The sequence below is a fragment of the Amblyraja radiata genome, chromosome 3, assembly GCF_010909765.2.
Source record: "Amblyraja radiata isolate CabotCenter1 chromosome 3, sAmbRad1.1.pri, whole genome shotgun sequence".
Taxonomy (NCBI): Eukaryota; Metazoa; Chordata; class Chondrichthyes; order Rajiformes; family Rajidae; genus Amblyraja; species Amblyraja radiata.
The window spans coordinates 80,029,481-80,048,004 of record NC_045958.1 but is presented as its reverse complement, the minus strand read 5'-3'; the positions used below and the strand labels follow the sequence as shown (position 1 = coordinate 80,048,004).

Below are 18,524 nucleotides of genomic sequence, written 5' to 3'. Positions count from 1 at the left end.
AGGTGTTATGTGAAACCAAGCACCCTCTGAGACAGAAATGTAGAAAAATCTATAACACCATTTCAGGGGAGATATCTTTGATGCTCAGACCAAAATATCCTTCCAGCAATAGATGATCTGATTATTATTTTATTGTGGTTTGTGGGGGTTTGATATGCACAAATTGGATGTCAGGTTTCACACATTTCATATGCCTACAATAATACCTCATTGGCTATGTCATAAAAGAGAGTATAAAAATACATATCATCCATTCCCCCTCTATTATAATCATGTATTAATAAAAGTCCTATTTGATTTTCATCAGATGCCTTAATTTGAAAAATTTTCATCTTGCATTTTCACAGCCCTGCGTGATCTTGTCTCTTTCTATCTCATCCTGCTCCACAATCCTTTTGAGGTACCGCACTGTCAAATCTGATCTCTCGATTAACCCTGACATCAAGTGCTCTGCAATTGGCACTTGCACCTTTAGCTTCCCACATCTTCGCCTCCCTAAACCTTTGTGTTTTTTCCTCATTTAAGCTGTTCCTTAAAACCTGTACATTTGACAAATGTGGTACAGCAGTAGAGTTCCTGCCTTATAGCGCTTGCAGCGCCAGAGATCCGGGTTCGATCCCGCCATCAGGTGCTGTCTGTACAGAGTTTGTACGTTCTCCCTGTAACCACGTGGTTTTTCTCTGAGATCTTCGGTTTCTTCCCACACTTCAAAGATGCGCAGGTTTGTAGATTAATTGGCTTGGTTAAAGTGTAAATTGTCTCTAATGTGAGTAGGATAGTGTTAATGTGCGGGGATCACTGCTCGGTGTGGACTCGGTGGGCCGAAGGGCCGGTTTACGCATTGTATCTCTAAACTAAACTAAACTAAACTAAATGTTTGATCATCTGTCCTAATGTGATTCAGTTTCATTTTCTTTATTAATGTTGCTATATTCCAAAATATAAGTAGGATTAATTGTTGTTGAAGTTGTTGAACTTAAGATGTCTGCAGTCTAAATGTGTTCCCAAGCTCTGCGTTATTTGAATAAGATGAGAACTTTTATTAAAATGCCAGTCAAGATTCACCCATTCATTCGTTTAGCTTGGGCAACCTTATAGCTTCACTATGTTACAAATTTAGTGACAACAAGAAGGGTCACCACATGACATGATTTCATCACACAAAATGAATCAGACATTGCCGCTCACATAAAATAAGTACCACATGCAGACCTCCTGTGTGATATACACAAAATGCTGGAGTAACTCAGTGGGGCCGGCAGCATCTCTGGAGAGAAGGAATGGGTGATGTTTCGGATCGCGACTCTTCTTCAGACCTGTGTCTTTCTCCTGTGTGAAATGGCTCAATACATGGAAATGATGTGCTCCATTAAAAATAATTCTCCTTTAGCATTTAATTTTCATTTACAAATAGGGGAAACGTTTTTAATTTTAAAATATTGTGGCGATGCATTCCCTGCATGCAATACCGACATTTCCTGACCATCACTAATTACCCCTGTATTGAGTAGGCTACTTCACTATGTGGTTAAGAGTCAAGCCTTTTGCCCTGTATCTGGAATCATACATGAGGCGACTCAAATGTGGATCTCAAGGATAAAATTCAACCAGGTGGGACTTCTACAATATTTCATGGCCAATGTAACTGATATGAGCTGACTTACACAGTCACTGTAGCGGGATTTCATGTCATGCTTCCATATTTATAGCCCATGACTCGATTATTACTGATGATAGAACCTCTGTGTAGCCATACACTTAAGTCCACTTTGTGAAAATCACACCATCGAATTCTACTCCCAGCTCTCTGTATTTTTTACTTTATTTCAGTGTTAGCAGTGGAATATTTACTGGAAATGTGCATGGGGGTTGTGAGGGGTGGGGGTGGGTAGGTTATCTGAAGCCCAAGGAAATGAAAGTCCGGTTTAATTTAACAGTTAAAGTGACAGAGCACCCAATGTTATTCAAAGTAAACAAAGTCCTGGAATTCAAAGGAATTGATATTGTGAGAGACCCACACAACATGATATTGAAGTATAAAAGGCAGTACATCTGATAGAGAAAGGTCTAAAAACAGATAAGCAAAGGCACGCTGTCCATTTGTCCCACACAAAGCACAGGATAGTCTTGTTCAGCAAAGTTGTGCAGAAGCTGTTGGGAAGAAATGACACTGTACTATTGGGACAAGGAGCTAGATGCAGAATGAGACAATTAATGAGGACATTATTTCATCAAAACAAAACTCATTGCAATTATGGAAGTATGTGCACTGGTAGATAGACAAATTCAGTCAATGATGTTGAACACCATATTTGACAGTCAAAATAGTTTATAAATTAACATATTGATAATAAAATGCATTCAAGCAGTTTTGAAAAAGCTAGTCTCTTGTCTAGGAATCATATGAAAGTCCATGGCTTTGAGACTGAAACATGCTGGTGAGATCAGTGCAAACATGTGGTCTTTGCATCACTCACTGCAGCCTTGTCAGTTGCGTTTTGTCAAGTGCTTCATTTGGCAAAAGAAAGATCCGAAAGACAGTCTGCTGAACAAAGGCTGAGAAAGCAACACATGCAGATTCAAAGATCACACAGGCAATGTTGATCTGCGATTGTGCACTACCACGGCAGCAAGCAGTAACTGAAGCAAACAGCTTTTCGAGAAGTGTTGATTAATAACTATTTCATTGAAAGATGAATTAATACTTCCACTATTTAGCACCAGCAAACTGAAACCTACACCAGGGTAAATGGAGAGAATAATACAACAAAACAGAAAGCAAGCAGACCAACCTATGGAAATTACCCAATTTGAAGGACTTAATGCTAAATTGGCTTGTTTTCAGCACTAAAGATCAGGAGTCAGGCGTCTATAGAGTCATTGATGTTTAATTGTTCTATATACCAACTATAGAACAATGACATTTTTACTTGCAGCAGCACAGCAGGCCTGTATAACCAATACACCTAGAATCCAAGATAATAATGTAAACAAAAGTTCAATACATTAATAACCCCATTCCTAATGCAAAAAATGTATTTCTGAAGTAATATAGACACCGTCTATGGCTTTGCCCTCATCAACCTTTTTAGTTCCTCAAAAACCTCATTCAGATTATTGAGACCCAATCTCCCACGTACAAAACTGTGCTGGCTATCCCTAATCACTCCCTGCCTATCCAAATGTAAATATATCTTATCCCTCAGTATACTCTTCAGTTCTTTCATACCACAAACGTTAGGCTCACTGGTCTATAGTTCCCAAGCTTTTCCTTGCAACCCTTCTTAAATAAAGGCACAACATTGATCACCCTCCATTCTTCTGGCACCTTCAATTTATCCACCTTCAATCGTCTTAAAATCTTCAGCACATCTTTGACTGTATATATTGACTCTCCTACTTGGCTAATGGGACTCGTCAGCCTGGGAAGGCAGTCCATCTAGGAGAGGGAAAACTTTGATTTAAAACCTCCACTGCCTTGTGGCCAAATCCAGTCATGAAAAAGTCTCCAGGAGTAAACCTCAAGAACATCCAGAGTCGGAGTCCCTAAGGCAGTTCATCGTTGTCTACAACCTCGCTCTGGCAGCTCCTGCGACGGCGCTGGTGCCAAACTGTAACGGCCCTGCTGTTCCTTTGGATCGATCATTGAAGTAGAGAAGGGAGGACGTGCTACATGGGCAACAGCCTGCCCTCCATATGACATTGCCCAGGCTGGCATCCGACAAACTAGAATGCTTCACCCATGGTTAGTCATGACCGAGAGGGGCCTACTACTTCTACTACTTAATATATTGACTCTGCTCAAGACACTTCCATTAACTGTCCTAACTTCCCCAGTCTTCACATCTTTCTCCACAGTAAACACATAGGAGAAATACTATTAAGGACCTTGCACATCTCCTTTGGCTCCACACAGAGATGTCTGCCTCAGTTTTGAAATGTGCCCCCCCCCCCCCCCACGCCACACCCTCTCTCTCTCTCTCTCTCTCTAGTCACCCTCTTTCATTTTATGTATTTATGTACATCAAATCTCGTTGGATTTCCCTTAATATTATCTGCCACATCTATCTCCTGCTCACTTTTTGCCCTTCTGATTTCCTTTTATATCACTAACCACGTTACAATATTTGTCTGTCGAGTTAGCAGGCTCAAAGTTATTCACAAAATTGGATCATTCACTCAATTTAATGTTGACAAAGATACCTGGCCATCAACATGCACAAAAGGCACTACTCAGATACAAGGATGGTCTATTGAGTCAAGGCTACACCGTGTACAATTTTGCAAGGAGTACATCATTTGTTCTCAACCCAAGGTGATTTATTGGTTGCCATGGTCTCAAGAAGGAAAAAAAGTTTGACTTCAAAGAAACTCTTCAGAATTACTTAACTGCAATGTGAAATTGAAGCAAAGCAAATGCATTTTATTTTGCAAAGAGAAGTAAACCTTGGTTTGAAGGTTGTTTCCAATGGCCTACAGTCAGTGGGAAATGGTAAAGCATATCAACAATGCATCAGAGCACAAAATCCTGTCACGCCTCGGATTGTTCCTCAGGATGGTATTACATTCTTTTTGTGTGAACATTTGATGGTGTTGACACCACTTCATCACTTTTTTGAAATAGGATGCGTAATAGGCATGGAGCAGGAACAGAAAAGTGGATGTGACGAGTGTAAGAAAAGACTAACACGCGAAGCTCTCTCTGTTCATTGCAATATTATGTACAAGTTGAAATTGGTAGGTAATGCATCAAGCTATGGTGTTGTTCCCATGCAAAGCCATGTGATCTATCATGGGCACAAGACACCGATTGCCTTCACTTCCAACACTCTCAAGCAGCACTTAGAATAATGTTTTAAATCAATAAATTCCATTATGTTTTGGTGGACATGTACTGTACCAATCTATTTCATAAAATTTGTGAACAGACTGCATATATATCTTATCTCCTCTATTCTACAGTGGACGGTGGACAGTCCTTTTGCACGAGTAAAAAATCAGAGTACACTATTTGTGATTATAGATCCTAAATCAGCAATACTTAACCAGGTGCATTTTGTATTAAAAGTGGACAATCCTTCCGATGTTATACAATTGTACTATCAGTTGCAAGAATTCCAAACCAAGTGTCCTTGTTGGAGCACTGTTGCAGTTACAGGAAGGTTGTAAGTGAGAATAGGATTGACACGTAAATCCACTCAGAGAATTTTCCAGTGACTACTTCTGAAATCCTTAAAGACCCATTGTTAAAAAGGCTCTGAATAGATGGTGAAAAGATGGACTGAATTTGACCAGTGTACTGACAAGGAACTGAAACCACTTAAGGATACGTGTGTCAAGTGACACAAAAGAGCAGTAATGCCTGCTGCTTTGAGAAAAAAAGTATTTTGTTAAGCTTTGCACCAAACAAACAGGAATAGTTGGAATAAAATTAATTGTAAGGTTCTTGGTTCTTGGTTCTTGGGTCCTCCAAAATATTCCAACTGGAATTTAAACTGGAGGTGGTGAAGGGAGGGATTAAGCCAGAAAGGGTATAAAGAACACACACTATAGAATTTAACATAAAACATCCCCACACAACAGAATCAAAGTTTCCCACTGTGTGGGAAGGCACCAAAGTCAGTCTATTCCTCCACTGTTCCTCGTGGTCAGGGCCTCACCAAGCCCTCCGCAGTTGCAGCTACGGGCGGCCCGATGTCCAGGACCGCTCGCCGGGGTGATACAAGTCCGACGTCGGGGCTGTGGGACATCCTCAGCGGCGTGGACACCAGAGTCGGCCCCCTCCTACCGCAGTCGGCGGCTTCCAAAGTCCGCAGGCCGCGCCGGGTGGAAACTGCTGCTGTAGACCCTCTGCAAGGCGCCCCAAACTCCACGATGTTGTTCAGCGCCGCCCGCGTTGGAAGCTCTCCGCACCAGAGCTCCACAATGTTGGAGCAGCGGCCCAACGCTCCGGAGCTCCAAACGGCGACCCAGGTAGGCATCGCCCGCTACGCGGTGACTCCAGCGCTGTGCCGCCGCTGTAGCAGCCCTGGTCCGGTTCCCGGTCCCCGGCAGGAAAGGCCGCTCCGATCCAGCTGGTAGGCCGCGAGGTGGGGGGCGAGGAGGCGACTCGGAGAAATAGTCGCGTCCCTGCCAGGAAGAGACTGGGAAACGGTTTCCCCCTTACCCTGCCCCCCTCCCCATAGAAAGTTAAAGTTTCCCCCAACACAACACTTACTAAAAATAAAAAAAATAAAAAAAGGTGCTTTGTTTATTACCTATATTTGGTCAGTAACCTGGAATAATTGGAAAGCAAATCCAATATGTAACAAAGCTGTAAGAACAAGTCATTAAAACAACTTTGCAGTCTTGCTCATTGCCTACGAGTCCTTCAATGAGACCATGACTATTTGATCTTTAGTCACTCAAAGCGGATTGAAGTGAAATGAGACTGCTATATACTGTGGAATAGCGGAGATAAAATATATATGCGGTCTGTTCACAAATGTTGTGAAATAGATTGGCACAGTACATGTTCTCACCATTTTGTATAGTCTGGCTTCAAATGGAGAAGTTGAACAATCAGTCAATGTAGTTAAACGCTCATGACACAAATGCTTCAGGGGTGTTGAAAATCCAGCATGAAACATTGCTTGGCTGATTTCTTGCAGCAGTGGAGCCACTTCTCACAGGACCACAGTGTGTCTAACTGTAGAGTTGATAAAGTGTAATTGAGCCTAATTCAAACATATTTGGTGTCTGGAGTTGTGTAGGAGCAGCCGAGTTAAAAATATTGTTAAAATTCATCAAAAAGATGGCAATTTCAAGCAAAACAAATTAATTCATATTCTTAGCCCAACCAACAAGTTGATCCTACTTCACTAGAGGGAGGAAGGAGTCAGAATTGACATTTGCACAATCAAGGGATATTAGATTGAAATTGGTAACATCATCATGATCACCTTGGTTAAATGATCTTTGTGAGAGATAAATTAAGTCTAAAGGTTGAAATACTTGATCCAGAATTTGTATCTGATTTGGACCCAGTGCAAGTGAAGGACCGAGTCCACACAAATTTGGCAAAAAAGAGATTTATAATGAATTCAAATCCAGAACCAAGCAGTCCAAAAGTTAATTCAACATCAAAATCTGTAAAGAGATTAATTAGCTGGATTCCAAACGCTTATTAGTAAACTAGATTCAGCAATCCGATGGGACTATTCCCTCCATGACTCTTTTTCCATCTTCATTAACATCTTCTCACCTTCTTATGGCACCTACCCATGTAATCATAGGAGCTGCAGCAGCTGTTCTTTTAATTCATCTCTTTCCACCATCCGGGAACAAAATACCCCTTCCAGGCAAAGCAGCAATTTCCTTATACCTCTTCCAAAGTGTTGTATTACATTCAGTGCTTACCATATGGACTCCTCTGTATTGGAGAAGACCAATGGGGATGGATTGCCTCATTCTCTAAAGGTGACTATTAGGTTCCAGTTGCCTGTTATATTAATACTCTATCCTGCTCCTATTGCTATCTCTACCTTTGGTCTCCAAACCTGCTCGTGGAATAACATCCCGTTTTCCATTTTAGCACTTAGTATCCCTCTGGATTGCTGAATCTCTTGCCTCTATGGGCTATCAATTAATGTGGCAAATTACTATTTGATATTCCATTAAATACTCTTCACTCTTGATGTTTTTTTTAATTATGCTTTTGCACTACATCTTGTTTTTTTGCACATTTTTTTATTTTAGAATTTGATGTGTAATTTGTGTATAATGTGTTTTTATATGTCTGAGTCTATCTGCCTATGATGCTGCTTCAAGCAAGATTTTTCATGGTACCTGTACCCCACTGTACTTGTGCATATGACAATAAACTTGAACTTGAACTTGCAAAAGAAAACCCCATTAACATAGTATCTGTCATGTCGTCTGAAACTGCATTCCATCCAATGCAGTTCTTCAAAAGAGTGAATACTGTAGCAATGCAGGGAAATTAAAAGTTAATATAGAGACAAAGCCCCCATCCACAGAAATATGCTGAAGATCAGATAACTTGTTTTAAATTATATTAGTAGGCAGATAGATATTAACCAAGGCACCAAGAGTTGCTCTTCAAAATAGTGTCAGGAGATCATTTATATTCACCTGGGGCCTTAATTTAATGTTTTATCTCAAAGATAACTAATTTGACAATGCAGTACTCAGTACCCTGTTGGAATATCAACAGAAATATTTGTACTGCTGTTTCTGTTGTGAAGTTTGATTCCTGAGAAAACATTGAGCCATCTATTTTAGATAAGAATCCATTTTGCACAGGGCTCAGAAGAACTGGAAACTTCTACTTTTAAGTTTGAGTTGATTTACTTCATGGTAAGTATGAAAGATATGCTGCAGCGAATAAAGTGGCAGCATTGTAATGATTATTATGTCAATGTTTCCTGCTCTGCACACAAATCAGCCAAATATATTTTATAGTGTGCATTCAACTGCTAGGAAAATGCATGCTTTCAAACTTTTGGTTGATTTTCACATTGACATATATAATATTTTTGTTTTATAATAATTAAGATTTGGTTTTGATGTCTGAGATTAGTTTTGATGAATGAGATTGGATTTCAGAAGAGTAGATTGACACACATTTGTTACTGCTTTTCACATTTACAGGAAGTTATCCAGAGCAAATTTCTATCTTCTCTGAATCTAAGGACATAGAGAATTTTAATTGGTGACAATTTATTTAAAATGTTTAACCAAGTTAAAAAAAAAATTAAAATTGCACCAAAAATTCTGAGGGATAAATCACAGACAATGTATAAATGCTGTTTACAGCAATTTATCAGGCCATCCATTTATAACACTCTCAGCCAGTGACTTGTAGGCATCTATACAGAAAGAACAGATTTGTATAGTAAGTAGTTGTACAATACTTGTTTTTTCTTTCAGAAAATAAAATCTACCTAAATTTGAGAATAAACAGAATATGTGGCAGAAAATACAGCAAATCCTCCTCCCCATAAAAAGGAGGGCAATTCCAGCAGAAAATGTAGTCAGTGAAGGATGGCAGCTTACTAGTCAGTCAGGAAGGTTAATCCTACTTACTGCAGCACAGTTAGGAAGGGTAATTGATTAACAAGGAAATTATGAAATCATCCACATACCTTTAAAAGGAAGGTGTTGAAACCATATGCCATATTATTCTGTTCAGTTATGGGATGTGAATGTGAACGGTACTTATCACCCAACCTGATCTACCTTGTGGTGTGTCTCCTTCTTGAACCATTGTAGTGAAGGTATTCACACAGTGTTGTTTGTTAGGGGCGTTGCCCCAGCAATGAAGGACCAGTGATATAATTCCTAATCACATGGGAAGAAGGTACATGAGCCTGAAAACGATAATGTCCAGGTTCAGGAACAGCTTCTTCCCTACACTATTCGCCTATTAAACATTACACTCTCAAATAAGCTCTGAACAACTTAGACTATTCTTATTATTGCACTTATTGTTCCTCTGTCGTTTATTATATTTTTTACAGTGTACTATGTTTACTTATTCTGTTGTGCTGCTGCAAGTAAGAATTTCATTGTTCTATCTGGGACACATGGTACTCTTGATTCTTGACTCTTGCTAATCGAAGATAATTGGCCGTAGTGATGTTTCACTGGCCGTACTGTTTTTCTTTTCCCTTCTGTGATTCAGAGATGGAGATTTTGAAGAAGAAACACTTGACAACCTTTTTGAATATGTGGATAAATGCCCAGCTCAGCTATAAAACGCAGGACCAATCCCATCTGTCAATCTCTTCCCACTCACAAGTAAAAGGCAGGACGGATATTGGATACAGAGCTATCAAGCAGCACTTATTCTACAATAACTTGTTCATTGGTATTTCAGTTTAGCCAAAACCAGACCCTAAACTAAATAAAACTAAACTAATCTAAAAAAAGCCACATCCAACAGACACCACAGTGGACTGTCTCCTCCCCTTCCTTAACCCTCTAGCTGTCTCCTCCCACCCTTCCATCCGCCCGCCCTCGGGCTCCTCCTCCTCCTCCCCTTTTCCTTCTTTCTTTCCCCCCCCCCACCCCCCATCAGTCTGAAGAAGGGTTTCGGCCCGAAACGTCGCCTATTTCCTTCGCTCCATAGATGCTGCTGCACCCGCTGAGTTTCCCCAGCAATTTTGTGTACCACAGAACTGAATTCCAGTGATGAGCAGAGAATGACATTTCAAACATTGAGGTGGTTTTTTGACGGTGTAGAATCAAAGTGCTTGGTTCAAATTAAGTCAGTGAGTATCAGGGGGGCAACATCCCAGAGGCTGGCCTCATACCATGCACAAGACAGTTGTGGTTGTTGGAAGTCTGTCATCCCATACCAGAACATCACTGCAGGACTTATTCAGGGCAGAGTCCTAGACCCTGTACACTGTGCTATTGCCTGCTAAATTGAGGATGATCATGTTATGCCTGTCGTTCAAACAACTTCAACTGATTTTACTTCGGAGTCACATGAGTGACTACGTGAAGAAGGGCCGTCCGTCTGCGTGCGCGTCATTACGTCTGAACGCAACGCGCGACGGACTGGAGAGGCACTGCGTCCTCCCAGGCCGTTAGGATGGGCAGGTAAGGAAAGTTGAATCACTTACCTGCGTTCTTTCGGGCTTGAAACTTTTTGTAGTTCCAGGGCCCAGATGTCGAGGATACGGTCCGCAGGGAAGTCGGCTGCCGAAGACCGCAGCATTTCCCAGTAGCGGGCGACGGTGTTTCCCGACACAGCGCCGGCAGCTGAACCGGCATGAGACTTGTTGCAGGAGGAGGAGCTCCGTTGGTGGTCCTGCAGTACGGGAAAATCCACCCGCAAGTCAAACAACCCGTTCTCAGAAGAGTCCGGGGAGGGAAAGGGATACCCTCCCTCAATGGAGAGCGTCTGAGGACGACTCTCCCACATAGGAGCAACATTTTGGAGAAGTTGCTCCAACAATGACCTGCTCTAAGGAGAGAGCTGTGTCAGCCCGTAGCCTACAGCAGGCAGTACCGGGAGCCTCACATAATGGGGCAACCCAATGTCTTCCCCATTGGAGGGGGAAGTACATATGGAAGAAACCACTCTGAATCAGAGTACAAAAGCAGGGGGGGGGGGGGGGGGGGAACCTTCCCAGGGACAAGCAGAAGAAAGGAAGTAAGTAAGTAACTTTTACTTATATAGCACTGTTTAAGTTAACTTGCACCAAAAAGCTTTCATAAAATAAATAAGCACAAAAGAAAAGAAATACTTCTGCAATCATCCAGGTTCCACTGGGTGCTTCCCTGGATAGAGATCTAGAAAATGTCTCCTGCTCTGAGGAGAGGAGCATTCACGGTCAGTTTCAGTCTGACCCAAAGCAAGAATCTCATTTAGGCCCGCTGGAGGGGCCATGGCAGCGCAGGTATCCTCAGGGGCCTGCAGCAGCACCTGTTTTCAGGGCTACCTACAAATCTCACTCTCAATGGAGAGGAGTGCGAGTGATCAATAGGTAACTGATCTCGAATTACAATACTATACAATACCATTAATTTGTCATTTGAACCTCACATAACGTTCAAACAAAATTTGGTTTCGAGATCAGTAGGTAACTGATCTTGAATTAAAGTATGAACATACTGAAGCACATGCATATGGCCTCAAGAGACAGCTGTTGGCAGAATATCCGCACAAATGCCGGCAAGGGAACAGCGCTATCAGGGTGACTTTGGAGAAACCAGCCGCCGAATTCTCTCTTCAGGTAAGACCAGAAGAAGGAAGCAAAAACTGTCAGACCAATCAAGGTACCAACGACAAGCAAACTTCATCAGTAGGCGACAACACACCCCACACCTCCATAGGGGGTAAGCAGTTCACTGAAGCCGGTGGTAGCTTGAAAGCTGGGCACGGAAATATGATCAGAGTCGTCTTTCAAGGCACTCAGAATTATGGCCAGAATTGTCCGACAAGGCAGGCTCAGTATGATAAGGTTTTCAGACCAAGACCCAAGCAGAGGTCAGGAGAAACATGGAATCCACACTTCCTACCAGTCCAACTCCCAATCAAGGAGAGAAAAGGAACCCGCTTCAGGGGCCTTTGGGCTTACCACAAGACCACCGGTAGCCATGGAGGTAGGTGGGTCTGGGTTTACTGAAACAAGGGATTGTGGACCAGTTACATGTTGGTAATTTTACTCTTGTGTTTTTGTTCAAAATGACAATAACATGAATTTCAGATCTGGTTTTAAAAAACAGATAACATCATGTGATTATTTTTTACTGCAAAACATACATAGGTTCCAAGCAGACTTGGAACTCGGACCGGAATTGTCTTCAAGGCAGGCCCAGTATTTTGGGCAGGATTGCCTTCCAGGACAGGTGACAGATGGAGGATGTCACTTCATCCAGGTTTAACTCATTTGTGCAGTACAGACTTTTAGAAACAGCAATTCTTGTTATGGTCTAACAACTATTTTATAGCAGCTTCCTATAAAATGGTCACATGGCATGCATCGACCTCAAAGGTGCATACTATTCGGTGTCTATTCATTAAGAACAGGAGATATTTGAAGTTTAACTGGATGGCATGGCTCTGCCAAATGAGTTGACATCAGCTCCTAGACTATTGACTAAACTACGGAAACCAATTCTGGGACTACAAAGGTCTCAAAACCACATAGTAATGGCATATTTGGAGGACATTTACATTTTGGAGTCACCAAGAATTGGCAGAAGCATCAGTCAAGCAAAACAAAACCCTGTTTGAAAGAATTGGTTACCTCATCCATCCAGTTAAATCAAAATTGACACCTACAAGGGTAATTGATTACCTAGAATTTACTATCAAAAACAGTAAATATGTTGGTGACTTTGCCTAGGGGAAAACGACAATATAAATTAAGCCTGCAATGACCTGATAGTCAAATTCTAGCCATCTATCAGGCAAACAGCGAGTGTAATTGGCAAATAGTAGCTGCATTCCCAGCCTTTGCATTACCAGAATTTACAGCAAGCAAAGGAACGAACACTCAGATTACATGCAGGCCGAATTGGCAAACTATGGATTGCCAGCAGAGGCCATTGTTGAATAACTATGGTGGATAACGAATGGGAGACAGCTCAGGGAAATTTTGCTCGAAAGCCATCGAGGGTTCTTCAGACCTATGCAAGCGGCTAAGGATGGGGAGACACCAACACAGTCTAAAGCTGTGGGGGCAGATGGAATGAGCAGGAGTCTGTAATTCCCCAACACATGGAATCAATTACCCAGAATTGTTGGGGGCACAATATGGACTCAAGGTTCTCTGTAGCGATATGCAACCGGTGCTTGTTCAAATTCAGATTGATAACACCACTGCAGTGGCATATATCCATTAACAAGGGTGGTGTAAAATCTGTATCTTACGACAGATTGTCGAACCTCATTTGGCACTGGTGTATCGAGAGGAATATTTGGGAAATCTACGAGGTAGATATAATACGGTGACAGATGCTGGATCATGAATGTTTAATAACAACACAGAATGGATGTTGAATCAGACAGTATTTAACAAAATAACTACACGATTTGGCATACCAGATGTTGATCCGTTTGCATCTAGACTAACCATTAGTTACCCAGATATGTGTCCTGCGAGCTGGATCCAGGAGCAAGGCAGTGGATGCTTTCTCCCTCAATTGGGGAGGAATGTTTATGTATGCTTTCTGCCAATTTGTCTCACAAACCGATGCTTGACAAAAATCAAGCAAGACTAAGCCACAGGCATATTGGTAGTGCCAGATTGGCCTACTCAAGCCTGGTCCCCAAACATTTTGGGAATTATAGTCCAGCCAGTAATGGCTGTACCCAAGAGCAGGGACCTCCTAGTGAACCCAGTTACAGGGAGCAATCATCCACTACATGAACGTATAACTTGTTGGTCTGCAGATTCTGAGGAGGCCATTTCAAGGCATAGGACTGTCCGAACAAATACAACACAGTTCGGATAACGGATGTCTTGGAGTTCCTATCAACTGTACTATAACTATAAACTAAGTTATAGTGCATCTATAGTGCCAGAGGCGCACTCTCCTCCAATCTGATGCCGGAAGCAGGGCACAGTTCGATAGGAACGCACCCCTTTACAACAAAATTAATGAATGGAATTTACAATTTAAGACCTCCAAGGCCAAGGTACACTGACACATGGGATGTGAGCGTGGTACACACCCTACTTTGACAGTGGGGACCGCCTATAACTAACCCTGAAGGTGGTATGCTGACAAAGAGTCCAGACACGGCAAAAGCTACGGTTGGACTACATGACCACCAATATGAACAACATAACATTCCTAATCAGGAACCTGATAAACAGAGCAGGCCAGGAATGCCAGGGATGGAGATCCAGTTCTTGGCATATCCAGAGGACCAACGGTTGTGTGGGTGGTAACATACTAACACCACTATCTGAGAGTTACGGAGAACCTCAGAGGCACAGAACAATCGGTCCTCATCAGCCATAAAAAAAAATATATTAAAAAACCACACCAAAAGGTGTCAACTCAAACCATCTCCAGATGGTCAAAAGAGGTAATGGCGGTAGCAGGAGTAAACATTTATATGGTTAAATCTCACTCCACCAGGGCTGCATCTACGTTGGCAGCAAGAGCTATGGACGTGCCCCTTGACGACATCCTAGTGGCTGCAGGATGGACGAATGAAATAACGGTCCACCGGTTTTATAACAAACCCATAACCGGACTGGGGGTGTTTGCACGTACCATTTTAAGTTCTGTCCCTTAGTTTCCCCCCCAAGGTTGGGAGGGGTAACTTTTTTTTTAAACTTTTCTTTCATTTACAGCATCAGTTTCTTTACTTAACTACGTAATGTCTGAATGCTTTAATGATTACACGCATCCATGGTCAATCCATTCAGTGTGTGACGCCTGGATTCGTAACCGGCGTAAAATCACAGAGCTTTGAAATCTTCACGTAGTCACTCACGTGACTCCGAAGTAAAATAGTAAGATTAAACGAGAACTTACCTGTTTGAAGTTTGATCTTGATTTTATGAGGAGTTACGATGAGTGATTACGTGCCCACCGCACCCACCCTCATACTATCAAGGTCATATGGAAGTTCTAGTTTCTTCACAATCTTACTATTCTCAGGTCTTCTTTTTATCTGTGATTGAACACCGCTGCTTTGAAGATTGATGCGCACGCAGATGGACGGCCCTTCTTCACGTAATCGCTCATCGTAACTCCTCATAAAATCAAGATCAAACTTCAAACTGGTAAGTTCTCGTTTAATCTTACTATTAAATTTGATTTTTCATGCTTAATTCATGTGCAGTTATTTACCACTTGCTGCAATTTTCATGGCGAATTTGCCCTGCTTTTATTGAGAGAAATTGCAGCAGTTTACTGGCATGACTTCTGTTTCGTTTACTGTTGTGGACACTTTTTTCTGTGTAGCTTGACTGTATTTGCGAGGTGATTGACTGCTGTGAACGCAGAGATACACCCCACCATCAACTCACTGGTTGACACAATGAGTCCTAGACATATTGGAACCCAGAATGTACAACAATGATAGACATTATCAATTACATGAACTTTTCATGCAGATCTAAAGCAGATGTTGGAATGACCTTTCCCCAGCATTCTTCAATGTTAGGGCTGAGCTAAAGCAATGAGAAGCCTTTCCTTGCGAGGCAAGAGGAATAAACTGTACACACAATTATCGCATCATTAAAAGAATATCCTGTTAATATTTAAACCAATTTTCTACAATGTTTAAATGGCATTAAAAGTGCAAAATACAGTGACTTGTTAAATTTATCAGGGAATTGGGAGCAAGGTGCTGTTTGTGCAAAACATGAAGGGTGCAGCATACACAGTATTGCTCAAGATAGGCACAAAAAGCTGGAGTAACTCAGCGGGTCAGACAAAATCTCTGAAGAAAAGGAATAGGTGACGTTTCTGGTTGAGACTTAGAAGGGTCTCGACCCGAAAGGTACCCTATTCCGTTTCTCCAGAGATGCTGTCTGACCCGCTGAGTTACTCCCTCTTTTTGTGTCTACTTTTGGTTTAAACCAGCATCTGCAGTTCCTTCCTAAACATATTCCTAAGAATTAAGAAAGCCCGTTGGTTTTCTTAATCTTTGATATTGCATTAATCCTCAAAAGCCCAGGAACAAGATCTAATTTTCCCACTACGTAAGGTACAATATTCTAGTCCCAAATGATGAGAACAACATATTCAGACTGTACATTTTCCATCCTAATCTCCTCTGAACATACCCTTTCTCTCTGTGCTTTCCCCATTACCATTCACTTTATGGCTGAAAACCTGAAACACAAACAGTTTCTCTGCCTTAAGATGTTCTCTACCCTTTTGAGTATTTCCAGTAAAGTATTGTACTTTGCTTTTATTTTTTTCCTGAATTTGCTTGCCAATTTGTTCCCTATTAAGCAACATTTTGGTCAGGATCCCCTAACATAAGTTTTTAGCAGTAAAATAAATGCACTAGTGATTTTGCCTAACTTTTATCCTTTGTTATCATAATCTAAAATTAGAGAATCATCAATATGTATGAGGTACACAAAAATGCTGGAGAAACTCAGCGGGTGCAGCAGCATCTATGGAGCGAAGGAAATAGGCGACGTTTCGGGCCGAAACCCTTGAAGGGTTTCGGCCCGAAACGTCGCCTATTTCCTTCGCTCCATAGATGCTGCTGCACCCGCTGAGTTTCTCCAGCATGTTTGTGTACCTTCGATCTTCCAGCATCTGCAGTTCCTTCTTGAACAATATGTATGAGGTGCTTGATTTATCATTGAAAAGTCAATCGGTTTGAGAGGTTAAATTTGACTGTTTCTCAATGACGCTACCAGCATTAATGAAGAAACCAACAAGCTCTCAATTAAAAGTTAGAACCTTGAAGAATAATTAAATGTAACTATTTCACATTTATTGCATCTAAATATGTTTGAACAGTGCTTAGAATAATGCCATAAACTATGAACCCTTCCAAAAACACTTACACAGAGTTTTACCAAGTGTTATGCGCTCCCTCCCAAGATAGAAGTATGTCGAGAAATACATTTCCACAAGCTCACTCTCTTCAGTGACTGTCACAAATTAGCCATTTTGTTTTAGATCTGTGAGCTGGTTACTGAGTGTTTCTTATTCTATTCACTCGGACGGGATCTTGTTGAAGTCAGATTGAATTATAGAATAGTTACATCACAGCAGGAGGCGATTCTGTCTGTCCTGGGTCAATGTGAGAACATTCAGATTGTCCCAAACCCAGCAAATTCTCTTTTGCACACTCACACACACACATTTGCACACACACACACACACACAGCATTGTATTCCAGACATAACCACTTGTTCTGCAAGAGGTTTTATCCGCATGTCACTTCTGGTGCTTTTGCAATCTGCTTCATTCTACATTTCCTGCTTCCTTATACTTCTGCCAATGGGGGCAATTTCACGTTATCTACTCTCCACACTTCCAGAATTTAAATGGAACAATTTAAATGACCCCTCTAAACCTCCTCTGTTCCAAGGACAATCAAACCAGATTCTGAACTTATAACTACATTCCTTCATCTTTGAAAAACACTCCTGCATCTTCTCTCAAGTAAAGTATTACAGTTCTTTATGATGTTACTCATGATGAATGTCATTTTTTAATTAAAATTATGGCTGTTTGAGGAAGAGGGAGTGAGGACAAAATACTAGTGGGATGAGTAGGGTTATAAACAAGTGGATAGCTTTGAGGTCAACATAATCTTATTTAATGATGGAGGGTGTAAAGGGGACAATTAGCTACTCCTGTCTTTGATATTATATGCTTCAAACCTGGACTAGTATGTATTGAGTAGATAAGTGAAGAGTATTGAGTCATAGTCACTTAGCCATGACTATGACACAATACTCTCCACTTATCTACTCAATACATACGTCCAGGTTTGAAGCGTATAATATCAAAAACAAGAGTAGCTAATTGCAGGATTTAAACCATGGGCCATAGTTTAAGAATAAGGGGTAAGCCATTTAGAACGGAGATGAGGAAAAGCTTTTTCACACAGAGAGTTGTGAGTGTGTGGAATTCTCTGCCTCAGAGGGTGGTAGAGGCTTGTTCTCTGGATGCTTTCAAGAGTTAGATAGAGCTCTTAGGGATAGCGGAGTTAAGGGATATGGAGAGAAGGCAGGAACGAGGTACTGATTGTGGATGATCAGCCATGATCACATTGAATGGCGGTGCTGGCTCGAAGGGCCGAATGGCCTACTCCTGCACCTATTGTCTATTGTATATTGTTTAAATAGTTTGGGGCTTACTTAACTCCACCTGGAGTAAACTGCTTTTGCTGGAAAGGATGCATGTAGTTGCCTATCCCTCTATACCTTATTGAGAACCAGGTTTGACAATGAGTGAAATAGATACTGGGCAATGAGGGTATAGATTGTGCTGGCACACTTTCCTGCTTATTGAAGGCTCCTGCAGATGTTCTGTTGTGACTCAAACCAATCTTTGTGCTGCCAAATCT

At 41.5% G+C, this 18,524-nt stretch overlaps 1 protein-coding gene across 1 annotated transcript in view; it reads left to right on the top strand.

Moving 5' to 3' along the window:
• Window positions 1-18,524, top strand: part of grin3a (glutamate ionotropic receptor NMDA type subunit 3A) — a 163,767-nt gene that overhangs the window by 94,654 nt on the left and 50,589 nt on the right. The window lies entirely within an intron of this gene.